Source organism: Netta rufina (genome assembly GCF_964035555.1).
Source record: "Netta rufina genome assembly, chromosome: 3".
In the NCBI taxonomy this organism is placed as follows: domain Eukaryota; kingdom Metazoa; phylum Chordata; class Aves; order Anseriformes; family Anatidae; genus Netta; species Netta rufina.
The window spans coordinates 58,087,052-58,114,555 of NC_140125.1; the positions used below are offsets into that span (position 1 = coordinate 58,087,052).

The 27,504-nt window shown below is 43.2% G+C and overlaps 1 protein-coding gene across 2 annotated transcripts in view; it reads left to right on the plus strand.

Moving 5' to 3' along the window:
• Positions 1 to 17,395: 17,395 nt before the first annotated feature.
• The window catches only part of HIVEP2 (HIVEP zinc finger 2), a 135,245-nt gene continuing 125,136 nt past the window's right edge, over positions 17,396 to 27,504 (plus strand). For both annotated transcript variants that reach the window (XM_084284383.1, XM_084284384.1), the window contains exon 1: positions 17,396 to 17,915. The gene's annotated coding sequence lies outside the window, so the exon portion shown is untranslated. The remainder of the gene's footprint in view (positions 17,916 to 27,504) is intronic.

Here is a 27,504-nt window from a genome sequence, read left to right on the forward strand (position 1 = left end):
TATTTTACCAGTCAGTTCTGAGCCGCAAGCAAGCATTCTGTGGTATGTATTAAAATACTTCTTACAGTCTGACAGGCTAACAGGGTTTGCTTTCAATGAAATCTTAAGGCCCAGTAAGAGGTAACTGGATGAAATGCAGTGGTCTGCAATACAATAGGAGACTGTGCTAATAGCACCTGTGCTAATAGCACCCGTAGTGTGCCCCAGTGCAAGCGGAGCACTGCTGCTGAGAACCCAATGCCTGAACTGCATGTGATGGATGTCAATTTACAAACCAAAGCGTGGTATAAGTCCAGATGATCAGGAGATTTACTGCTAAAGTACACTCTTGATCTGAACTGTAGTGCTGCTGTAGAGGCACCCTCAGCGTGTGAGTCTCACTGCACTGCAGTTCTGTAAGCTCTTAAAGACAAGTAACCGTGCGGAGCTCCACAGCATAACTGATCATACGTACATACATACATACACATGCACACGCTTGTGTCTTGAGATCTGTCTCAGACATGAAGAATTTGGGGCTGTCTTGAGCCTTAGGAGGTCTGTCCTCTACTTCTCTAAGTGCACCTCTGTGTCACTAATACAGTACCACAGACATGAATACTCGCTGAACACATCTTGAAAAACACCATTCCCATTTTGCCTTTTAGTCACATGCTTTTAAACATCCCCCAGGGTTTGTGCATCCTTAAAACTTTTTTAAAAAGAAAAAAAAATTACTCAGACTTTTTGGAGCCCCATTTTCAATGCTCTTCAGTTCTACTCTCCAATCTTCCTTAGAAATCTCAGCAAAACTTGCAGAAAATCCTAACCTCACACGAAGAAAAACTTCACTTGGCCTTGTAATCCAAGGTGAAAGTCTAAACAAAGCAGAATGTATAAACACTTTTGTTCCCTATTTTTTTTTCTTCAGTCATGAAAATCTCAAGGCAGGCTAACAAACATGCCGGGCCCAGCCAAGCTTCTTCCTGGTCAAAGACTCCTCTTTATTAAGCATTTCTAGACCTCTGAAAGGAAACTGAATTCCTTTGTGGGTGGGCTGTTTGTGCCTGGGTCCTTTTTAAAGAAATATCTGTTGAACCTCTGGACAGTATTATAATAAGGACTAATTAGATTGTAGGCTGCCATTAGCCTTTATGTGCTACTTCAGAGTTTATACTCCCTGTCTATTGAAGTGAAGCGGCAAGGTCTTTTGTGGCTGTGGTTGAAATGGATTTGCAGTGGATTTTATTCTCCTGTGAGATTTGGTCTTATTGTTTTTCAGCAAAGTAAAAATTAGTAATTTACTAATTTTTCCTTTCTATTGCTACATGAATGCAACTTTTCCGTATTTTGTAATATCTTTAGATCTCAGATTTTTGATTATATACGTAAGTAGTAGTAAGGTAGACTACAAATGTGAAATATGATATTCAGTACCAAGCTGTGATTTTTTTCAGATAATCATATATTTAATAAATCATACATTTTTCCAATTGTAAATTGTGAAAAGCCTCAACTGAATTTTCCAAAGTCACATACTGTAAGTTTGTTTGAAAGTGAGAGTTTGACTTGGATCATCCTCCTCATTCAGTAGAGGTGGAAAATGGGTTTAGAAAGGAGAGAGAGTCAGACACACTGGTATATCTGGGATGGAAGATATTAAGAAACACTAGGTACAATGGGGGATAAGAAGCAAGATGCCTGAATATATGTCACAGAACTGAGTGGAAAAAAAAATAAATCTGAAAAAGTGGGTTTCCCATCCACTTGTTTATAGAAAATGCATTTTTTGCTGTTTGGCACTTTGGGAGAATAGCATGTAACATCTAGCAGGTGAGAATGCTTGTGTGGGTATTTTTTTCTCTCTTTTAAATTTTGTTTCTATTTTTTTTCTTTTTTAAATGAACAACATTTGAATTCCTGAACAGCATTATATTTTGCGTTAAGGAAAACACTGGTGAATGATCTTTTAGAGATGTTTTGAAACTTTTGTGTCTCCTTTGCCTTCTCTTATGCAATTGCTTTAGATGGAAATGTGCTGTTCACAAGGAATTATGCCACAAGCAGTTCCCTCCTAAGAATAATACACAGTAATGCATGCTTGAACTCATAGGAAATTGGTAAGTGCTGCCTCATCACAGTGTGTTCTTGGCAATGCACTTGATACTGCAATTCTAATATTTGAGGCACAAACTGTGCCAAGGTAAGTGTACTTGGATGTGTGGGAGGGTGAGTGCCACAGAAGAAGAGATGCAAAAATTAAGCTTTCTTGCAATGGATATAAGTGAAATTAATGGCATCGCTGCAAGTTAAAGATCAACAGGCAATTTTTGAAAATAAAATAGCTTGCCTTTGTCTAAGACAGAGGAGTCTTTAGAAATGTTCTAAGATTGTATGTATGTATTTAATATATGGCTCTTCACTCTATTACCTTAGCTATCACTAAGGTAATAAACGACCCCATGTATTGGAGGAGGATTCAACTCAAAATCCGTGGTAAACACTGCTGTAACTGAGTCCACTGTTAATATCACTAATAAAAATTCAGTCAAGTTTTTATTTCTTCATTCCCTATTTTTATTTTCTTAAATCAAGGATATTTACTTTGTACAGATATAAATGATAAAATTTGAGGAATAGATTAAAAAGAGAATAAAATTGAAAGAACACATTTGTGTGAGGTCTGAAGAGCAATGTGTAACACTTCTGGAGCTACTTGATGGCTGAAAATATTGTTGCTAATTTTGTTTTAAGTTTAGGTTTAAGAATGGCGGTGAAGTTACTAATTGAACATTTTGTACTGGCTATTCTACAGTATATATCTATCTATACTTTATAGTGGAGCTGGAGCAGAGACAACCAGGAGATAAGTGGAATAGAGTTTGGGGGAGCTGGAAATTCATTCATCCCCTCTGCAAGTTAAACTTTGTTTTATCCTGTAAGACCATGAACATAAAGTCCAATAGAATAAACTAGAAGAGGATGAATTGGGCGGTCATTTGTGTGAGTAATTGCAGAGATAAATGGGATACGTTTAAAAACCTTTAGGTGCCTTTTTGACTAAATTATCTAGTAAATCTGACTAGTTACTATAGTAATTGGCAATTGCTAGGGATAATTAAAAATGCACAAGATTTCAATTTTTTTTTTTTTTTTCAAAAATGTTTATGTGAATGTAGGTGCCAGAATGTCTATGTGAATGTCCAGAAATTCTGGTTCTGGACATTATGCACAAAACATAGCCTATTTCAAGCATCTTCAAGTCTTGCATATACTTATGCAGCCACTAACCTAGCAGCTTTATCATTTATGAGCAGCCCAGGTGGCACACTGGGATTCAGAAACCAATCTAAATCCTTGGAAGACTACATTTAATTTGGACTGGTTTAGATGAGTCACAAAACTGACCTTTCTCTTCATGTTTTCTGAACCTAAGCAGTCCAAAGTTTGAGTGTTTTTATTTGGGGTATTTTTTTTTTCCCTTGTCATATAAGAGAGATCTTTCTGTCAACGTAAATGATATGAACATTTAGAGCAACAATTAGAGAGAGGGATCTTTAAAAATTTCAAGCATTCCTGATGGAAACTGGGGAAATTCGGTATTTTTCGCTTTGTCACTGAAAACTTATCCAAGTGTGTCTATTATCCTAGTAAAGGATTCATTATGGGACAACAGCATGCTGCCTATTAAAGAACTGAATAGGGTATGATGGATTCAGACAGAAGACATCCACACTTTTCCTTCTTCCAAGACCAACACAGCTAGTTAAAACCTTATTAACTGTAATATGATGTTTTTTCTCTTGGGACTTGCTTGCTTGTAACAAAGATAGGGTGTATTGCAGGGGAATGCAAACAACTAACATTCGGTATTAGTATAAATTTAAATTGGTTACCTAAATTTCTGTGAACCGAATCATCTTTATGGAGGTCAACTTTTTAAGATAATTAATATAATGGGGATGCTTAAATACTATATTTTTTTCCACTTGTCCAGTAGAGTTCTTCTATCCTTCATGAATAAGTTAGCATGCTTAAATAACCTTGTTCTTTTATTGGAATTAGTCTTTAAACAGACTAAAGAATTCAACTAACCATCCAAATATGTGTTCAGTTTTAACACCTTCAGTGGATCTGAGGTGAAAATTTTAACCTTCTTCTGAATTTAATGATATAGCTTCCAGTGATAATAATAGGTGATCAAACCAGTGCTCATGTAACTTATTTATTCAAGGACAGTTTTCTGGTAACATTCAAAGTTTCAAAACAATGTGTAGAGTGTAGTCTCTGTGCCACAACTGGTACTCAATACATGTTGAATAACATTTTTCTCTCAATATAAGCAGATATTCTTAGTATTCATAAAATGCCAGTAAGTCAAAAGAGGAAAAAATAAATGAGCAGAAAGTTAAAGTAAAACAAAAAGCAGTTCAAAAACAAACAAACAAACAAAGAAGTGTGCATGCAAATTAAAGTATGTTATGGTGGCAGAAAGTGATTGCATCCTAAGTCCTCTACCTTTTTCACAGATTTTGCATTATTCTCTAAACTCTAAAATTATAGCAATGGATCAAATAACTTTCATAAAAACAAAACAAAATCCACTGTTATTAGGCTGAACAGATATACCATGTAGACCTTGTTACTATTTGCTAATTTTCAATTAATTCATTAAGATCATCTCTCATTTTTTAATTTTCAGTAATCAGTGTCAGTCTGTTATGAAAGCACCTCTGCAGTCTAGACGGCACATACTCATTTATGTGATAAATAATGGATAAACACTGAGTGTGCCATTAGCCGTTAATGCAGTAGATTGATTCCCTGCAGCACATACTCTCTGTCCTTGTTTTAGCACTTATGCCACCTGTCTCTTGCACTTACTGCATGATGCTTCAATAATGCGAATGGGGTTCCCTGATCATTCTTAATTTAGCTCATTTTTATTACCTCATAAATAGATTGGCACTGATATGACAGATGTGCAAATCAGAAGGTGCCTCACTACTACATTTATGATTGCTATTACTGCTCTATCCAATGGTTTTGGTACAATACAGACAACTTGTGGATAACCAGATAGAATCAGAAGACCCTTTTTCTTTTCACAGATCTCCATTTTAAATATTGCTACTGCTTTGTCTGATGGCTAGGACAAGGACTAGCTATTTAAAAGCTCTGGTCCCATTTCCTTGAGTTACAGGAATGGGGATTCAAAGTGAATTAAAACAAATTCAATATCAGAAAGACACCAGGACAGCTTGGCGTTCAACCAAGGTTTTGAAGGAGCTCAAATGTGAAGTTGCAGAATTGCTGACCAAGGTGCCTCACCAGTTGTAGAAATGGCCACTGTACCAGATTGCCAGCGTAACTTCCTTCTGCCAAATGGGCTCTTAAAGAGATCTGGGGAACTACAGACCAACAAAGGACTCTATTCCTGATGAGACAGTAGAGAACATCTCACAGAGTTAGATATCTGGTCACACAGATAAACATCATCTGTTGGGAAGTAGTCAGCATGTCTACTTTAAGAGGAAAGGCCATTTGAAGAACACATTGCACCTCATTTGCACAACTTTTATCCCAGTTTTCAGTCAAAACCAGGAAAATAAGGAAAACAATGTGCTTCACACACACGCAATACAAAGACTGATAAGCGAACTAGAGGTGCTGCAGTAGTCAATGGTGCATCCCAGAAGTAAAAGAGGAGATTCAGAGTAGAAAATTTACACAGGAAATGGGGAACACAGTTTCAACCTCACTATGTGCCTCAGCATTGCCAATGGGATAGTAGCTGACGGATGTGACTGTTGTTATTCTGTGTGAATTGGACATCTTTGACCCATGACAATGTGTTAGGTATGGCACAGTGACAGATTAGGACAAGAATGCCTGTTATACTGTAGGAAAGATGAATGAAGGAAAGCACAGGAAAGGAAGGACACACGCAACTGGAAGATGAACTCTTTTTCCTGAATAGTTCAGTGGTTAAAGCAGTCACTTGATATATGAGAAAGTTTGGTTCACTTCTTCCCAGAAGCAGAACAAAATAGAATCTGTAGTTCCACTTCTTGTTCTCTCCAATATGCTAGAAGATATGTTTGGGATGGGGATAGGATGCTTCTGATTATTTTTGGTGACCATATATTTTAATAAAAAATAAAATACTCTTTATTTCGATGATTAAGAGTCAGGTTTCATCTCTGAAGCAGGGCTGAAGGCTCATTATGACTGTGGCTGCCGACTTTTGTTTTATGCAAAGGGAAAAGTGGCATCTATAGAAAATTCTTATATCCCATAGCTGAGCCATTAAGGCTGTCACATGCAGATAATGGGAGAGCTACTCTGAATCTACTCTCTGCCTCATTCATGCATACCCATGACTTTTTAGCCTTGTATTTGGATTATTCTCCAAGCAAAGAATAGAACTTGTGTTGCTTATTTCTTGGGTAAGAATTTTAACTTTTAAGTTATTAACTAAACAAGAGGGAGAAAAGATGCAGGGAAAAACAGAGGATTCTTTTTGCATCTCTATGAATAGAATCCTCCCCCCCTCCCAAAAGCACCCTTCAGTCAAAGGGATCCAAGCATTTCAACAGATATCTGCAAATAATTTCAAGACTATTAAAAATGCATTTTCCCTGAATCCATTATTCCTTTCTTACTTGTTGAATTCTACATAGACACAGCTATCTGATTTTCTCCTTGGATGGGCACGTGTGACTTTCCTAAGCATGTGAGAGACCGCTAGCAGAGAAAATACCCTTTGAAAAATACCTCTACAGAGAGCTCGTTTGTGTCTTAGTATACCAGAGCCAAGAGCAGTGCAGGATGGCCAGAGATTTCAGGAGGTCTCCAGCACTAATTTTAGCCCAATTTTCATAGGAGCTAAGTCTTTAAACTAGTCAGGTTTGTGTAAATATATAACAGAAATATAGTAATCTGTTGTGATACATCTTTTGAGTTCCACTTACACTGAGACAGTTCTTCCAGATTCAATTCCTCACAGGGAGAGTTGCCACTATAAGGTATTTATTCAGGAAGAAGAATTACATCTTGCCATGTCCATTTGTCTTTGCTAGAGTCAAAATGGAAAATTAAATTTTTTGAAAGGCTTTTAGTCGGAGAACTGATTCTTTCTTCTTTTTGCCAGCACTTGCATCTTGCAGAAGTACTAATATAAGAATATTAGAAATTAAAACTGAAGATCATGAGGAAGATTTCAAACTGATACGACTGGAACTCAACCAAACATTGGGATGAATATTGTTATTGAAAATTAGGCAATTATTGCTTGCCAGGAGAACATTATTCACCAGCAGTACCAGAATATTCCCAATGTCTATGGCTAAAGCTTGATAGGCAGGGCTTAAACAAAAAGTTCAATAAGAAATGAAAAACCATCCTAATGCCTCAGAGCTGCCTTTTCCTCCCTATGTTTAATGTTTGTTGTAGTTGTTTAATGCAGAACATGTACTGCCTTGGTTGAAGATATAGCACACGTTAGTCACTAGCATTAAGCCATGTAGGTAAGGATTTGGGTTCCCATTAATAATAATGTTCTGCTTAGGTGGAGAGGAGTCCCCAGATATGGTCATGGCACTGATACTTGATGCTGTCTCTTCCCTTGGTAACAAGAACCTCCTTGCCAGAGAGCTCAGGAAAACAGCTGGACTGCCTGGAAAATACACCCTGGTGGGGCTCTTCACAGCCCCAGCCCCAAAATCTCTCCCTGTTAGATAAGCCAGAAGGTCCCTACCCCGTCTTTATCTCACCTTCCTAGAGAGGCTGAACTTCATCTTGGGTACCACAAAGTCCTCCTGCAGGAGAGGTTTTCTTTTTCACTGGCCCTGGTGAGGTTTGCTCCAGCTCCGGCTGCTGGCTGACCGGAGCCGGCCCTGGGAGCTGCGTGTGCCGGAGCGTGAATGACGGGCTGGCTCTACAGAGGCACAAACGGATTCGACCGTAGTGAAACAATAGCAGGAAAGGTCAGATGCAAGTGTATTCAGTTTAATCAACAACAACTATTTCCTCAAAGGACTGTAGAAAAAAAAAAAAAAAAAAAAAAAAAAAGATTCGCTTTTATTCAATCTGCTCATTTTGTGGGAGAAAGCTACTTCTCTTATCCTCAAATTAAATTTATTTATCCAAGCGTGAAGGAAGAAAAGTGAGACTGAGTGATGCCCTGAGATTTAAAATTCAGTATATTTTGCTTCTGGCTCCATTAGATCCTTTCTTTCTTGAATTTCAAAGACTTTTAAGCAACTGAGTCATGCTACCTAGGAAAATTACACAAAGCAATCTGACTTTCAGAATAATGATTATTATGGCTGAACCTTGGAAAAATCAGTAAGAGGCCAGCATAAAGCACTGGGCACATCTTAATGTCAGTCCTGTATCACTGAGCGATATTCAGTTGTGATAGTGTACTTTTCTCAGTATGTTTTCGTATTGCACTCTTTGGGTATTTGCTCTGGCTCCTTGCCTGTGACCCCATCCATGGAGCAAGACATCCAACCAAGACCAGGGGCCAGTTATATCAGATGCTGATTCTGCCACATTCTTCCCCAGTGCCTTGAGGAAAGTCCAGGGCAGTGACAGAAATCTCCCCACTCTGGGAATTGGGCAGCGTATCCCATCTTTGCTCCTGCAGCAGCCTAGCTATACTGCCCTAGGAAGAGCACTGAGAAGGAGTTATATGTATCTGTATATACATGCCTCCCCTTTCTATGAGAGGCAAATGCTGACAATGACAGATTGCTTGCTTTTGACGTCTGACTCCTGATAGATAGAATCGAGCCCTTGATTCCACTTGACATTCTACGTACAAAACCCATCAGAGCTTGTGTGGTGGAAATGCACCAAAAGGAAAGAAATTGCAGCCACTCTATATGAAAGTCACAGGAAGAACTGGGGGGGGGTCTGCTCCTCCTCGTTTTCTTGCCTGCCAGCACACAGTGAAGTCATAATCTTTTAGCTTCAGCTTCCCATCGGTAGAAAAGGACTATATTCCTCCTCTTACAGAAGGCCTGGGAGAATAAAAAGTGAATCTTTTTAGAAGCAGTCACACACTACAGCAACAGTAGCCACAATAAAGAGACAGCCTCCGCTGGTGAAACCTTCAGGGGAGCCAGGAACTGACTTCCCCCTGAATCCTACACTTCAGCATGCATTACGTATAGGTATGTGTATATACGTATATGTATCACTGCTTGGCACATGTAGCACTACTGAGAAATAGCAGGCTTTTGAAATATTCAAGTCAGTTAGCTGGTATGATACTCATATCTGTATCCTTAAAAAGATAAAAATAGATGTTTAGGTTACATAGTTAATAAAAAGGACCTTTATTTTTAAAATCTTCCCTGGTACGTCTTTGACTTTATTCTGTCCCTTCTAAATACCTGTAGCCTCTCTGTGTTGCAGCCTGGATCTCTGCCTGTCCCAGCAGAGCAGCCCATGAATGCTCAGTCAGCTCTAGCAGTGCTCTGCCTCAGTGGCAGCAAGGACAGCCTGGTAGGCTTGTCATCTGGAACACCCACTCAGCATCCTAACTCCTACTTTTTCAGATAATATATGTTTGGCCTTCATCGCTGTTTTCTTTAACCTAAGTCCAGTAAAATCTGAAGGGAAAAAAATATTTTTCGTGGTGATCAAGAGTTTTCTGACTGATAGAGTTGTGATTTGCTGGAAAACATCTTGTAGCCCCTAAAGAGAAAAGAAAAAAAAAATCCATCACATAACCTATAAAAATGCTCTAAATACTCTTTCATAAATTGTTTATCTGCTTTACATGTTATGAAAGTCAATTTGTCAGAGTTATAAATAACATCACAGTAAAAGTCAGATTAATGTATAGCAATACCAAACGTATTCCATCAAGCAGTACAGCCATTCATGCAGATAGCTTTGGTTGGTGTATTACTAAACTGATTGGATACTCAGGATACTTATAATGGATTTAATTTTGTAATAATAAAGTATTGCTTATGCTAACTGTGCTATCCAGATTAATAGGTTTTAAATGGTTAGTGCTATTTTATTGTCTCTCCCTGAGTAATGAGCTATGTCTATATATGTACTGTACATTGAATGATGGAGACCAATAATTCAAACAGTCTCATTACAATGTCCCAGTATGGGACAGCCGAGAGGTCTTTTTCTTATATGTTAAAGGGACAAGTTGAAGTTTATGGGGGGAAAAATGCTCTCAGTTTTTAATGCATGCAACAGAAACTGTAAATAGCTGAGAGAACACTAGGAAATTGGTAGTGTCTGAATGCCTCACCACTACTCACTCAAACCATCTGTCACATACTTCTTCAGGAAAAAAAAAATCAGAAATGTTTGTTCTGAAAATGCAAATTATTATTTTTTATTTATTCCCAGTCACGTAGCTGGATCTGTTTCTTACACCACGTCTGCATGGAGATATGGTGCTTATTTAACTGCTTCAGAAAAAGGTTGTGAAGGCTTGGGAATTTGCAGTCCCCATCCAAGATAAGCTTGAAATCTCTGTTTAGCATTGCTAAAGGAAAAGAGGAGCAGATGAGGACACGCAGAGCTCAGTTTAACAAGTGCCTGAAGGTCATGTCCTGCCCCTGCTGCTGGATATGTTGCTGGATATGTCGCTGGCATTTTAATGGGAAAAAAAAATAAAATGATGTTTTACCCTTGTCTCTCCTGCTTATACTCTCCAGCCTCCATCACCAGTGCTGGCACCAGCTGCATGAGTGAGCTGGTGGTGTTGGTAGCCCAACTTGCCCAGGTACTAATGCCAGCAGAGGAGAGGTGGTGGAACAACAGGGTGAGGGGCAGTGGGAAGAGGAACATCACCTCTCAGTGGCACCGTGGACTTGCCCCACCCCAAGCAGCTTGTGAAACTGCTGCAGAGCCCCAGCTCAGCAAGTTGCTCAAATATATGCCTAGCTGGAGTCACACATAATATTGGTATGAAAGTAATGAATCATGTGCTTTAACTTAAAATACATTATTAAGAGCTTCCTGAATTGAGATGACTTCCTTCTCAGTACTTCTCTTCCCATCCAGCATAATTTTATTTTTTCACTCCCTGCCAATATGTGCTTCATTTCCCTCCTTGGATATTGCCAGCTATCCCTTTACTTTCCGGCTGCCCACCCATCTATTCTCTCGGACAAGCTGTCTGGCCATGCAGAGCAGGACTAGGGCACGGTGCTAGCCCTCTGCTTGCAGTCCTGTCTGCATTCAGCAGTTCCCAGGTGGCCTTGAGGAGGCAGATTGGGGAAATAAAAAGCTTTTAAGTCCTGCACTGTAGGGGAGCCAGGCAGTGCAAGACAGTGCAATTAGAGGTCCCAAGTTATAGACAAGTGTAGGTCACAGCTACCTGATTTGTAGGCTGAACTATTTCAGTATCAGAAGAAGGTTTTGTTCTTCATTGCACTGACAGCACTTCACTGAAGCCAGACTTGAAATCTCCTGTTTTCTCAGGACTAAGGTCTTTGTTACACTTGGTCCACGAATGTTCTTCAGTTGTGGTAGCTTTAATGATGCAGTGTATGCAGACAATAACTTGCTATACTCAACTAAATGGGTAATGCCTATACGCTTTCTGAAGAATTGTTGGGATGATACTGGAGGACTAGCACTGAAGAGGACTAGCAATGACATTTTTTTTTTTCTCCCCAGAATGCCTTCACTTTCTTGCTATATCTGTCTTATCTGCTGGAATATATATATATATATATATATATATATATATATATGTATATATAACATATATCTGTTTTAACCAAAATCCAAGTTAATTTACACTTCAGGAATATCTTTTGTCTACAGTCATAAACTCTTTAGCCATTTATTTATTTATTTATTTATTTTCTGTCAAACCAAAAATGAATTTTTGATATTTTGGAAGAAAAGCACTTCACCTAAACTGTTTAACAGACCTCTATACCTACCTAGGACAGAGAATATAAGACAAAAAGGTGGCCTTTAAGTTATTATATGTGCATGAATGAGGCTTCCCTGCTGATTGCTCACAGCACACAGGGATAGCTGCTGCTAATTTCTCTGTAGTATTAAACATTTATGGAATGTTAAAAAATGAGTGTAATTACAGTTCAAAGATGTCACAGAACTTTTAATTTGCTCTTTTAGTAATCTCTACATTCCAGGGACCTTGAGACAGGAACATTTGTGGTGATGCTGTTGGGCCAAGAGTGAATTTCTGTTTCTGTGTGTTGTTATCCACCAAATGGCTTTCCCCAGCTGACTTTCCCCAGCTGTTCCATAGCAAAATATTGTTACTACTTGGGCAATGACAATTTTTAGCTTTAGGGTAAAAATATCTTTTTATTTTTTAACAACCTATCAATGTCCTTATTGACCCCAAAGACAAAGTGACTCCTTTTTTTTTTCTTTTCCCACCTCCAGTAATTCTTTGCAGTTATACTGAGACCACAATTATAATTGTAACTCATCAACATGGAATGCAACCTTTTTGAATTTAACAGTGCCAACCCACATGGAAAAGCCAGTGATCCTCAAAAAGTAGCAAAACCATGTACACACATACTGGCAGTCTCTGAAGAAGGGAAACTGTTTCATTAAGTGTACTGATTTGGGCTAAATTGTACTTGCAGAGGTGTGTAAGAAGTGTTCCCATACGAGAAAGGATGGAGGGCGCAGGGCTGTGAAGTCTAGAACACTTAAACATTTGTTTAACCTTAAGCCCAAGAGAGCATCACCAAAATCACTGGGTTTGTTCCTGCACTTAGCAATAAGAGTACCTTTACGCAGCGGCTTAACTTCAGACTTTACTGTACTACACCAACTGTGCAATTCTACCCAGCTCCCATTGATGTAAGAATCGTTATGCAGTCTTTAGGGGGTCATAAGTGAGATTAAATATTCCATTAGAGAAATGTTGTTTCCATTACAGTTTACAACAATTTTAACATTTAAAGACTATCATTAAAATATGTAGCTTTATAACATACTTTATTCGTATATGTAGCAGATTGCTACTTGCTGGCAACTGGTCATGTATTAATTTTTTTTTTCCAGAAATATGTTTCCTGAATATGACTAATGACTCATATCCCTTCCATATCTCTTTATTACTGATGAGTTCTATATGGATTCTAAAATGCAAAACACATGCTGACCGTCTAATTGGAGTGATACTGTCTGAGAAAATATTACAAGTTCAAAATATACAAATTTAATACAAAGTTTCCTGTTTGGGTATTTCACATTGAATACTTGTGGTGTTTAGAAATAGAATTTATGTTGATCTTTTCACTATTAGGATTGATTGCATCATGACAAATCGATATCTTGCTGGAGATCTTTTAATATGTTTGTGTTTTTAAAGCAGAAAATATAAAATGTGCTTTGCAATTTCTCTTTCACCATGTAGAAAAACAGTTCAAGGATGAGCCAACATTTTCTTTGAATGCTTCTGCATATAAGCTTTGAAACTGAAAATTATGAAAAAGCCGAAAAGTATGTCTACAGAAAGAGATGCTAATGGTGACTGAAAAAAAAAAATAATAATAATCCAGAAATCAGTAGGAAGAAAAGGGCTGCCACTGTTGCAACCAGATGGAAGCTCTGTGTAATTTATTGCCCACAAAGAGTGTCCAGTTACAGTGCTGAAGGAAGGAAGTCCCACTTTTTGTCTCCTGTATCTTTCCTGTGATACAGCTTCTTCTGCCAGACAGTGAGGGGTACAGATCCCCTGAGCATCTGTGTGCATATGGGTGTGAGATAACGGGTTATCTCACAGCTAATGGGGCACACCGCTTTATGAAGATGTTCATACTTGGGCAGCCCAGGGATTTCTTTTGCCCCTGGTTTACACTTCCATGGTGTGCTGTGCCTCTTTTCACTTGTTCTAAATCTGTGACTGGGTACTTCTCTTGGAGAGAGGCAGGACACCCTGCTAGCTTTTGGGCTTTGAGAGTGTTAGTGAGTATTCAGTTCCAGCTCATGCTCTCCTCATGACTAATGTAATAGGTGCTACCAAAAGGATGTCCACCCCCTGTAATCCACAAAAAACCTCCCTGTGCCTTAGAGACATGCCTCAGGAGCTGAGACAGTGCTGGAGAACTAGAGGTGGGCTTATGTGCCACATACCTGCTGCACTGCGTCCGGCATCTCCTTTCCTGTCTGAAGACATTTTTTCTGGTTTGTTTAGTCCCATTTGGAAGCTGCCCTAGGTTGACCTTGTCACCCTGCTCTAACTCCATCCTAGAGTTTTCTTGTTGATACTGCACTCGTTATGTGCCATCCTGGATTCATACAGACCTGTATGAACTAGTAACTGTCCTAACAACTGTTTGTCTTCTTGGCCACTGCTGAACGCCGTGCTGATGTTCTTGCAGAACTGCCCACAGTGGCTCCTAGACCCTTTTTTTGATCGCTGATAGTAGCGATGCCATGAATCTTACAGCATATTTAGAGTTGGATTTCTACCTTGGTTTGTGGTTGCTGACAATGAATTTTATTTCCCTTGTATCTCCCACATATGTGAAACCTTGAGCAGCACAGTTTCAGGCACTACAGAGGTTTTAATGTACCTCATGAAATGTCAGTTAAAACTGCACGTGACAAAGCCAGTAGAAACACTTCAAACTGTTATAATACACATTTCAGACTGTGAATACATTAAGATACTTACTTTAAAACATTTTATTTCATTTTTTACTTTCCAGTGGAAACAGAACAAGATTTCTCAGGAATAAATACGCCCAATACAGAAGTGTCATAAGCTTCAAAGACACATATTATATGTTAGTTTCAGTGAATCAGAATTGTAGTTATTTTGATCATCTACTATAATGTACGCGAGAAGAATTTAAATCAGACTCTGATATGAAAGGCTCTCATAACCAGTTTTTCAGTCACTAGTCCCACAGATTTTAGTAAAAGCCATTATCTTGTTAAAATATTTATTTATCATCTGCTATTACAACATGGATTTCTAGTGGAATCAATGCTGGCCAATGTTTCAACTTCGTTGATATTTCAGTTATACTCCAGAAGTGATGCATTCCCCTGTAGGAAGAACTTCATAACATGAGACATGGGTAACCGAAGGACACCGTGTAGGTGTGTCAAACAAGTTATGGCAACGACTCTCTGAAGTTTCTTTTGAGCTTGTTCAACTGAATGATTAACTCAAGAGAGTGTGCTATCAAAGGGATCTGCTGTCTGACAGTGAAGGAAGTTGTTCACTCATTTGTTAAAAAAAAAAAACACCTTGCTGCTACTTAAACAGCAAATACCATGATGTCAGTGTAACCAACACATCCATTGGTTGTACTGATTACCCCTAAAATCTAAGCTTTCTTGAAGTTATAGCCTCAATTCTTGATATTCATCCGACTTTTGGCAAAAGTGGCAGTGTAGGGGTAACACAGTTGCTTTCAGACAGAGGATTTATTTTGATCTCAAGTTACAGTGCTTACGCATGGATTAGATGGAACTAGCCTGGATCGCATTTCCTCATGTTCACCTTCATGACCTTCCAATTGCTGAGTTTACTAGCTTTCATAAGCCTAGCTCCTAATAACTAATTCCTAATTAAAAACCCCGGTGTGAAGACCTGGAAAGTTGAGGAAAGAAACTAAAGCACGTCCAAGGCATATAGAAAGTGGCCGAGGTCCTTCAGTAGGTGGCACACTTCCCTCTGAATCAGTTGTGAGCGAAGGTTACTGCAGGGTGCTCGGGGCACCAGCCTGTGGGAAGCCTCCTGAGATGTAAAACCAAGAGGGCGACCGGTGTGGTTGGGAAGGCTCCCAGGGCAGGTGCCAGAAGAATAAAGGAGATGGGTTAATGCAGCCAAATTCTAGGCGGCTCCAATTCAATGTAATTTTTCTTACTCAAAGTGTCCTCTGCCACTTTGAGGAGGCAAAATGTTCTCCCTTTCCCCCATTTTCGAGGTGTCACTGCACACCACCAAGGTGGTGAGCCCCTCTGTCTCTCCACAGTCCATATGGGAAATTCTCTATACACGAAAGCACCTGAGCTTTCTTTGAACTGGAAGATGACAGAAGATGGAGAGTCGCCTATTTGAGAAGAGTGCTGAACGAAGGGCTACCAGGTCTAATGGGAATACAAATAGGTAAGCTTTTAAGAAAATAAAGTCACTTAATTATTCAGGCTATATATAACTCAAAAGTTGCTAAATCATGCTGTGCCTTTGGCAGGCTCTTACTTTAGCTGTTCCTAGAAAAAGTGGGGCAGCAGGAAGGGTGGGGTGGACACACGACTGGGAGCAGTACACCGAATCAGTAGGAGCTCCTACATCTCCTTTAAAGAGAAATAAGCGGTAACAAAGTGCTAGGATGGCCTGCTTGTTAGCAAGGCAAAGTGTTTTCCCCACATGCCTAAAAGTAAGGGTCTTTCAGAACCTTGCCTGGGCTGTGATAGTAACAAACATGGCCAAAGGGGATCTCGCGGCAGCTCTCGCAGGGCTCATTTATCGGATATTAGAGGCGCACGGTGGGTCACCTGGCTGAGTCTCTGGTCAGCATTGGGAATTTTCATATTCAGCCTGCTAAGTGACTCTGAAATACGGAAGCGGGTAAAAACAATCGGATTTTATTTAAAAACCCTTTCCCAGAACTCACGGGCTTTACAAAATATTCATACGACGAAGGGGGCATCATTTCAGAAAATTGTAAGTTATCTGCACGGCGAACAAAACACAGGTTTGGGGAACGACCTGTGGCGTTGCATAAACGGCTGACGGGCACCGCTGCTGAAGCGTCGCGGCTCCGCGCTGTCGCCGGCCGTTACCCGCCGTTATTAACGGCCCGGCCGCGGTGCCCCCGTCATGCTGAGGCGCGGCCCCGCCCCGCCCCGCCCCGCCCCGCCGCGGGGGATTCCCCTCACGGCCGCTCTGCCCCCGGCTGCGGCGGGAGCGCGGCCCCGGCCCGACCCGGCGCGGCCCCGCCCCTCCCCGCACGACGTCGCGGCCGCTGATTGGCTGCGGGCGGCCCCGTGGGCGCGAGCCCCGCCGGCCGTTAACCGGCCCCGGGGGGCTGAGTGCGTGTGTGTGTGTGGGGAGGGGGCGGCGGCGGCCGTTGGACATAACGGCCGTGTAACGGCTGTGGGCAGGGGGGCCTGAGGGGAAGGGGAGGGGAGGCGAGCGGCCGCGCGGGGAGGCTCCGCGCTGCCCGGCGGGACCTGCATGGGGCCGGCTCCCCGGGGAGTTCCCTGCGCGGGGAGGGGCCGGGGGCAGCGGAGATCTCCCCCGGCGGGGCGAGGCCGCGGCCGTGCCCCCGCCCCTCCGCCCCGCCTCCCCCCGCCGCCCCGCTGCGCTCCGCTCCCTCGCACAGCCGCGCGGGCAGCGCCCATCACCCCGCGGCCGGGCGCGCCCCTCCCCTCCCCTCCCTCCCCTCCCTCCCTCACACGCCGCCGCCGCCGCCGCCGCCGCGCTGGGGGACCCGGTGACGTCACGGGCGGCGCGCTCCCGGCGCTGGCTCGGCGCTCGCCGCCCCGTAACTTGTGCCGTGGGAAGCGGCGCCAGGAATAGCCCGGCCGCGCTGCGAGCTGCGAGCCCTGCCTCGCCTCCCCGCTCCGCTCCGCTCCGCTCCCCTCCTCTCCTCTCCTCTCCTCTCCGCTCCTCTTCTCCTTCCCGGCCCCGGCCTCCGCCTCGCCCCCGTCAGCGCCGCGGTGATGCTGGTGCGTTCCCGGCGGAGGGGCAGCGATGAGCTCCCTTAAGATCAATACGCGAGACAGACGCCCCTTGGCCGCTGGAATATCTCTGCCTGGCCTTATATAAAGACACGCCGCCGGGCCGCCGAGCTCCGGGCACGCGGAGCGCCCGGCGGGAGCACCAGCACCGCCGCCAGCAGCAGCAGCAGCAGCAGCAGCAGCAGCAAGGGCACCGGGAGGGCTCCGCTCCCTCCTCCTCCTCCTCCTCCTCCTCCGCCACTTCCCAGGTGAGCGGCTGACAGCCGCCCCGCGGGGCCGGGGGGCACCGGGGCTGCGGTGGGAGGGGGGGGGGGGGCGCTTGACAGGCGGCGCTGGGGTGGGGAGGTGATCGCCGACCCGGCGGTGATCCAGCCGGAGGGGCCCGTGGGTGCCGGGGCCGGGCCTGTGCGGGTGACACGGCGCCGGGGAACGCGGGGAATACCCAGCAGAGAGCACGCCGCCGGGGAGCGGGCTGCCTTGCGCAACCCCCTGCCGCTGCGGGGACGGGGACGGGGGGGGGTGGGAGCGGGGGGCGCCCCGGCCGCGCTCTGCCCGCGGCCCCCCGGGGAGGGGGGGATAAAGGACGGCAGGGGGGTGCACGGGGCCACCCGGCACGGCGGCGGCGGCCGGAACGGGCTGGGGAGGGGGCGCAGCGGGGGGACACCCGGCGCCGGGCTGTGTGTGTGCGTGTGAGCGTGTGTGTGAGTGTGTGTGTGTGCATGTGAGTGTGTGCGGCGGCTGTTCCCTGAAGTGGGTGGGCCGCGGGCCCGTTCCGGGAATGTTCCATGACGTGTGAGCGCCGCAGGAAGGGGGTTCGCCAGGGGCTCGGCCGCCGCCGCCGGTGGTGCTGGTGCTGGTGGCGGTGGTGGCGGCGGTGGCAGCGCGGGGTCTGCCGGGGGCACGGCCCCTTATGTAAGGCGCGCGGCCCGCCGCCGTTATGTAAGCGGCAGCCCCGGGAGGCAGCGCCGGGCCGCGCAGAGCCCAGCAGAGCCCAGCCGAGCACAGCAGCGCAGAGCAGAGCAGAGCCGGGGCGGGCGGCGAGGAGAGGAGAGGAGAGGGGAGGGGAGGGGAGGGCAGGGGAGGGGCGGGGCGGGGAAGCCCGGCCGGGGCTGGCGGGCAGGCGCCGCCCGCTCCTGCGCCGGGGGAGCCCGCGGCGGATGGCCGGGGGGGGCCGGGCGGCGGCGTCCCGGCCGCGGGGGCTGCCCCCGGCGGGGTCCCGGCGCCTCCCCTCGCCTTGTCGCCGCGGGCAGGCGGCCGGGGCGAGCCCCGGGGCCGCGATAAAAGCGCTCCGGGAGGAATTCCCGGAAAAAAGGGCTCGCCGCTTTGCGCGTTACTTGGCAGCGCGCTGGTCAAACGCTGCCGCGAGGTGTTTTGTTTCCTTAATATGGTAATTGCAGGAATTCAGCTTCTCCTCAGACGTTAAAGATCTTTTATTCCAGCAACTCCGAAGTACCCTTTTGCATTAAGCTCACCGAAATAGTCCTGAATTTCGGTAGGAGCGTTCAGCTCGCTAATTTCCCTTCTCTCATTCCGCAATGAAGTAAACTTCGGCGTAAAACCCGGGTCCTTTTTTTTTTTTTTTTTTTGTACGCTATTAAACACGGAAAACACATGCCTGCTCAGCCAAGGGTGTCGCTCTTATTTATTTATTTCTTAATTTACTTCAACTTGCGCTGCATCTTGCCCGGGGATTGCTCGGGGAGGAGCAGGAGCGGTGCAGGAGGGCGGCGGAGGCAGAGCCCGGGCGGGCCGTGCTGCTGCAGCTCCCGGCGCAAGGGGGCTCCGGTCATCGCCCGAGCGCGGGGACACCGGCTCATTACGGTAATTGCTGCGCCCGGGGAGCCGCCGCACCGACGAGGAACAAACGCGGTGGGCCCGGCTTTGAAATCCTCTCCTTGTAGGTTACCGCCGGCTGCCGGAGGAGTTCGATCCTCGGGCCGTGAGGACACGGTGCGGAATCCCGTGTTTTGATAGTGAAAATGATAGGCAGGCGTGCTCCGAAAGTGCAGCTGGTTTTAAAGATAGGAGCGCCTTTGCCTGGTCGGCTTGCAGCGTGCGGATGTGTTTGGTTAGGTGCACGGTAACCAGGAGATTATATTTATTTACAGCTAGATGTTAAATCTTTCCTTATCCTTCCAGGCAGCAGATACTTCTGAAAGTTTAGATATGGATTACCCGAAACTTTCTGCGGGATTTTTTTTTTTCCTTGCATTCCTCGTTTTACAGAAAAAAAAAAAAAAAAAAAAAAAAAAGCAACATTGCAGATTAGGCTGGGAGGCTTTTTTTTTTTTTTTTTTTTCCATTGAAGTTTTTCAAAGTTACTACCATCTTCGGTAAATAAATTTAAGGTTTTCAGCAGTGCAAAGGACAGCCACGGTATGGTACAAAGCCAGGGAATCATTGCTTTTATTGATGGAACAACCCAAATTCTTCAGGTTTTATAGGATGCAGCGTTGCTGTTATTTTCCAGTGGCTACTGGGCAAAGCAGGTATACACCCCGGCTGTGGTGGCGTGCCACAGCGTCGCTGCTGTGCTAAGAACAAAAGTGAGCAGCACTTGTCCCGAGGCACAAACGCAGAGGACTTTTAATTGTGTATCCAAGTCCGGTGGTGTGGCAACAGCGCAGAACGCCTCTTTGGAGAGACAGATTTTTAGATTCTCAAGTGACTAGATTGCCTCATATGTGAGATCTGTTTACAAACCTTCTTGTTACTATGAAGACAAAACAGAGAGCCATATGCATTCATGTGGTCCTTGCTGAATAATGGTACATGTGTCTGCTTGAGTGTTTGGCAGTATATCGTATTTAGTTTATGTGGTGGCACCCTGCAAGGCCATTCTTTTTTGGCTTTTAACCGTTTCTCATACCCTCGGCTGGGCTCAGTTGTGTGAATAAACTTAGGGCGCTAGTCCGCGTGTTTGCGACCAAGCTGGAAGATTTTAAAGCGTGAAATTTACTGTTGAGCGTTTTGCCAAACTTTCTGGTTTATTTGCATGTTGAGGTGCTTCTTTTCAAAAGAATTAAAGCGAGTTGGATTTAAACAAAAATGAAAGTAACGAGTGCCATTTTGCACGTCTCCTCGTTGCTTTCAAGTCATCGGCAGGGCAGTTACTGTTACTGCGTTTGACGTTTAACCGTACCGGGTGAGGTAACAGGAGCAGAGGAGCTGCGTGTCCGGCAGAAGAGCTTGGTTTGGCTAAATGCTGCGATACTTACCCATCCAGAGAGAAATGCTTGCTATTTAAGAGTGATACTGTAGGTGGGAAGATCAGTTATGTGGCTTGTAGCATGTTATGAAATGAGGCAAGCTATCTTTCAAATTTCAGTACGGCGTGTTTTTGTAACACGCTGTGGTTGGCTGTATTGATAGCTCTGCACCCAGCTCTGCAGGTGGAGCTCAGCGAACACCACTGCCACGGCACCCGCGCTTGGTTCCACCTGGGAGGATTCCAGGTGAAATCCTCAGAGCTGAGCACCACCAGCTTTCTCCAGCTGTCCTAGCTCCTGGTGCAAGTCCAGCAAATGCTGGTTCTTACGTCAGTGGCCTTCACAGGGTGAGAAGGGGAGAACCTTTCATCTGCCTTACCTCAATCATGGGGAAGAGACACGCGAACCTGAGAGTGCTGGGTTATAAACCATTGGTCCTCCCCGCAGGAGGACTGCAAAATCATGAGCAGGTCTGGTGGGTTCAAGTCTTCAGCAAGAGTTAATTGCTAGTACTCTTGGGGATCTCCACAGAAGTGTTGTATGCAGCCTCTGCATACCTTTGCTACTTGAAAAGTTTGATAAGTTATGAGGAAGCTGCTTTAAAAATCTTTGGAGAGGCAGGTTATTTTTTCTTAACAGATTTCTGAAGCAGCATCTCTGAAGTGGTGTTATGGATTAAAGTAACTATTTTTAAAATTACTTGGGTTTTTAGTGATTTTTTTTTTAATTATTATTTTTTTTGAGTAGAAGGAACTGTCTAGCAGTTCCTGAACAAGTAAAGAAACTGTAGGCTAGACAGAAAATAGAGAATAGCGTTTTTCACTGGTGTGTTTCAATCAGTAACTTTGGATGCTGCATTCAATTAAAGTAGCACAGAATTATCACATAAGAATGACAGTTTCAAGCTGTCTGTGACATTTTATTAGGAAATAGCAGCTTTCTACAGCTTTGTTTCTCTTTGTAGAGCTTACATGGTTTTTATAAGACTTTGCAACAACTGTTATATTATGGCAGGAAATATTAAAAAGCAATTCAGTGAGGCTGTATTTTTCTTTCTCAAGTGAAATTAGGACTTTTAAAAGTGCTTGTCTGACAGCCCAAGAGCCGAAATCCATTGCAAGTAGAAGTATTGGAAGTTTTTCCATCATAAGCAACTGGCGAGCCACTACTCAGACCATAAGAAATCATCAGTGAATTGAAAGGATAAGTTAATCTGTGGAAGCAATCAATCTTTGCATTTTTTTAATCTGAAATTGGCAAATGAAGCACTGCATACTTCTGGTCTTAGTATAACGAATTTTTGTTCGTAAATTAAACAGTTGACTTGAACTAATGACTCATTTGTAGTGGGTTGCCCTCAGTAAGATTCGTCCCTAGGAATCTCTCTCACAGCACTGTGGACGTGGAAAAGGGGTGAGAGGGTATGGGTTGGAGAAGCAATCTGATGCGCTGTTTCCAAATCCCTGATGTGAAATAATCAGAGGACACACAAGTATCTTTGCCTGTCAAGTTAAAAGTCTCTTAGCCTTTTTTTTTATTATTTTGTGATGAATTTCTCTCCAACATTACTACGGTCTAAATATAAGAGTTTCCTCTTGCTGTGGAGGGTTGTGGATCCATTGCTTTGTGGATTCTGGGTACCCGTTTTCGTTTGTCTTTCAGGTACATTTTGTATGTCTGCAAAACGGTTGCTCTCTGTATGCTAGCAGAGTGTGGACCACGACTGTTTATGCTCACAGCATTGCTTGTGTTTCTGCATTTCCTCCTCCTGCCCTGGGCATGCCTCTTTTACTGTTTCATGAAATTGGATGTTGCCTCTTACTTTGTCAGATCTTTGTGTGAGGAAGCAAAAACCTATCCGTGTTTTTTTCCTTCACTTTCCCTAGATGGAGATCTCAGGGCTTGTGCTCCAGAAAACACACCACTTACATGATACTATTCTTCAAGTTCTACAGCGTACCAATGTGGATGTAATTATCTGATATAAATTCCCCCAGCATGTGGTTACGTTGGCATGACTAGTTTGTATAGTGATTATATCCATTTTTTCTGAGTGTGTTTATGCACGTTCTGTCTCTGTCAGACTAGACTAGGTCTCAATGGGAAAATTCTTCCTAAAACTGATGTGGAAACTGTAACTAAGGTAGTAAAGTAGTTGGTAATGTTTGTGGTCATTTTGTGCACACGTGGGTTTGTTTTGTTGCACCTCAGTTTGTGTAACAGAAAATAGTTTTATTGGCTCATTTTTTCATTTTTACTTGCAATTGACAGCGCTGTCCTAATAAAGCCACCAAGTCTGAAAAATACCACTCGAATGTGAAAGAAATTTCAGCTTGCAGGAAAAGGATTATAGAGAATATCTGTATGTAATTTTAATTCATTGCAATTTAGTAAGTTGTAAGAAGTTGCTGCAACTCCGGCTGAAATCTCTGATTTGTGTAAACTGCCAAAGGGTAGAAAAGGATTTACAGTATTTTTTTTTCAAGTCACACTTTAATTGCTGTTGTGTTGTCCAAGAGGATCTCCAGGTTTGATTGCCACGGAAAGTTTATTTTTTAAATAGTAGTATATCGTAAATTCCATACAGAGGAAAGCAGTTAGGTAATTTGCATGTATAGTTCAGTTTAGCAGAAGAGTAAAAACTAGAGGAGCTAAAGGGAATTGAAATTACAGAGCCAGGTGACGTTTTAAAGGTAGTGAATAAAGTTAAAAGACCTTTCCCGAGCCCTGGTGGTGCTCCTGGAATGTCCCCGCGCTGGGCTCGCGGCTGGGCTGCCAAGGCTCAAGTGCCTGCTCCTTATCCAGTGCTTTGTGAGTCAGCAGTAGTACGGGACCTGTGCTACTAAGCAGTGTAAAAAGCTGAAAGAAATATCCAATTACATGTTGTAGGATGTGATATCATCTCAGAGAATGTAATAGAGCAGAATGTTTAATTTTGGTGAAATAAGATTATTTGATGAGCGGTTTTCCCGTAAAGCAGTATCCGTGCTCGGGCAAAGCAGAAAGGAGCTTTGTGTTTAAATCAAGCGAATAGGACCAGATTGGGATTATTAGAATTAGTTTTATTAGGCAGTGGAGTTTTCTTGAGTATTGTTTTTTCTGCTCAATAAGAGAAATGGCCCATTCTCTTTTTTTATGTATTTTGTATTTGTGGTTTGCATTAAAACAAAACACGTGTGGCGTGTCAAGAAAGAATAGTATGAAATAATTACTGGGGTTACCCGTCCTTGACAACAAGGCATGACACTGTTTAGTTTAGAGCAAAAAGTATTTAGTTTAGAGCAAAAACTATTTAGTTTAGACCAAAGTCAGTATTCAACAGAGACTGAGCTGCTGGCACATGTTAACAGCGTTCATAGTTCAGTGCACGGCACTGGAGTGTAGTCTCTTCACAAGGGTCCTACCTCCAGGTGTGTGCAGTTTTGTGTTCCTTGTCTTTCACAGACAGCTCAAATAGTTAATCACCTGGAAAATGTATCATTATTTGCTCTAACTGCTGTTAGCTTATGTGGCGTTTGGGAGCGATTTTCTTTCTTTCCATACACGCATCAGCGGTGGTAAAGAAATGCTCTAGGGAGTGGTGCCGGCCCCTCTGTAGCTGCCGTCTGCGTGCTGACAGCGCTACCTGCATCCGCTGTGACACCTCCGAGCGCCGGTTCCCCGGGGAATCAGAATTTCTAAAACTGTTCTGCTGACGTTGTAGGAGAGAGAACCCAATTCGCCATCTTCTGTCACAACAGAGAGAGACTGGCTTTTGACTTGTTCCTGTTTAAAATCAACTATGTTTGGGAAGACAGTTTTGGAAGCTCTTTATGAAGCAGTGTCTCTTCTTACATTTGTCGAGACAAAATAGTTATTTAATAAGGAAGTTACGTATCATTGGCCAGGCATTCGTAGATTCCTACAGTCAAATCCCAATCCTCTTGAAAAGCTTGTACACTCTGGTAAAGATAGGATGTAACTGTGAGCTTTCAGACCCTAGCATCAGATGTTGGGATGCAGTGTGATGTGATAGTCTATTTGATCACCAGGAGAGGTCACAATACTAGGCTCTTAGAGCAAAGCGACTTTGCTTTAACATCTCTGCAAAGCTATGTGAATAGAATTGCTTTCAAAATTCGTAGTGAAATTATGTCAAACAGAACTTGTAGCCCCTTCCATTAGTTTGCGCTTGGTCCTACAGTAATGGCAAAATTCCTTCAGAAGTGAGTGACTAGAGTCTGTCTCCTTAAAGCTTAAATAAGGGGTAGGCTATGTGTATTTAATTGGGAAGTACAGCTGAATTTTGGCATGAGCTTGCGAAGGTGTTGCTAATTCACTGAAGAAATTTGTGATGAGTGTGAGGACAGGAGGCATTTACAATGCTCTTGAGTTGGAAATGATGTTAGTGAGAGGGTGTTAAGCAATGTTAGCATGATAGTGAAATAAAAACTCACAGGAAGGTTTTTGTTTTAGAGCTTGCATGGTGCCAAATACGGTGTTGCTACCTCTCCAGCAGTTTGGTGTGGTGGCAATGAAGTTGAGATGGAGAGGGAGTAAAGTTTGTCTAATAAGTTATCTGTCATGTTTGATCCATATTAGCTCCATAGTGTTCACATCATTTTTATTTTTTTAAATTTCTGATTTACTTAATTACTAATTAAAAAAATACACAAATCTGTACTCATCTTTGACCTAATTTATCAGAGTGGGTAATGTTAATTATTGGTAGAAAACTTCAGAGTCAGCCATGCATTAGTAAAACCAGTACATAATGTGGTGTAATTAACAGTGTGTGTTTGAGGCAGCCACATATTTGTGAAGGAGTAAGGCTGTGAGTTGGAACTGGTACTTACTGGTATGAAGGTTCCCTTAGCACTTCTCTTTGGTTTGGTTTGTTGTTGCCAGGACTTCTGTCCGCAAATGTCAGGAGACAAAGGGATGACACAGAACCTTGATTTTCTCTGCCTTTTTTTTCTTTTTTCTCAATCTGCTCACTAATAGCTGAAAACTGTTACTGTATAGCTGTTCAGTGATGCCATTAAATTGGTTAGTGATCTAATCCACGCTCTGAATTCCACAATCTGTGTGGTGCTGTTATAAACAGGCTTAGTAGAGAGGTAAGAAAGTAATAGGCAAGGAAATAGGCATGTATTAGATCCTCCAAAACCTCTCTTCTGGAGCAAGGATGGGGTATGTTTATACAGCACCATGGTAATGTGTGTTTTGCTTTTGGGTTGTACAGATTTCAGTTTCCAGAGTTGATAAGCCCAAACCTTCCTTCATGGCAAGTTAACCCGGGCGCATTCACTTGTAGAAGAAGTGTGTAAAGAGAGAGCTTCTCTTTTTGTTTTGGTCTGTCCCCTCTGTGATACTTTATACTGGTCTTTCTGGGATCTCTTCTTGCTCTTCTGTAGCACTGGTGCAGTAGCCTTGTGGAGATGCACCCTGATTTTCCTTGCCTTGCTCTCCAGATCACCCTCTGCATGGCAGGAAAGAGAGAGACGTGCGGGACAATGCAGCTTCTTTACGCATGCCTCTCCAAAGCTTCAGTGCAGCATATTTTCCACAAAAGGAATGACTATGAGAGAAACCTTCTAATTTACTTCCTCTCTCTCACACAGCCATAGTAATTAAAGAAAAAAAAAAAAAAAAGAAAAAAAAAACACAAAACCCAGGAGGTTACTAAATAGACATTTTTGGATGTACGTTGAATGAGGCGTAGAGGGGAGGTTTAATAAGATGGGGAGGGAGGTTTGGATGTAGCTGGCAATGGATTATAATTGTCTACAAGAAGTTATTTCTATTAGATCAAGTCTCCCTCTAATGTTAAGCCCTCAACCTAAAGAATATTAGTAGTGTGGCTTTTAAAACCCCTGTCAAATTGTGGGATGTTCAGTCTTGACAAGTAACTAAGATCCAATAGAAGTCACTGAATTCAGTGGTAGCAATCTCTATTTCCATTGTTTGACTTCTCCACAAATAATTTACCCTCAGAATACATTGAGGTACACCTTCTTATCTTGCTCATTGCTTGCAGGTGTTCTTTACATTTGCTTCTGTGCTGTGTTGATTTAATTTAGTTGCAGTATCATTTGATCCTGCTCGATAGTTCAACATGGTTAACTAGCAAGCAAGGGAATAAATTTAACCAATTTTGGGCAGACTCTTTCTCTGTCAAGTGGGTTGTCTGGCAAGCCAAGAGTGTAATAAATAGATTTTGTGGCTATTTACAGACTTGTGCACTAGAAAACAGACAGCCATGCTTCCCAGTCTCATTGTGTAATTCAAGTGGTGTCACATCCAGATGATGGGATTATACCTGTGTTTCTCTTAGCCAAAAAAAAAAAAAAAAAGAACATTTTTTTCTCCTGAATTAGTTTTCACATATTTTTTTTTTTTTTTAGTGTGATCTGTTTATTTTCAAGAGCTTTGCTACGCTGCACAAAGAAATATTTAAGCGTGCATGTACAAGTGCATGTGTATACACCTACATTGCCTTATGTGATCACAGCTTTTGCCTCCAGTCATGTTCTGTCTCCTCTGTATTACTGAATACCAGGAGAAACTTCATGAGAGCCTCTGGTTGCAAGTCTGGCTTATTTGTCACTGAGAGGAAGATTTGACCTGCTGCTAATCTAGATTCAAC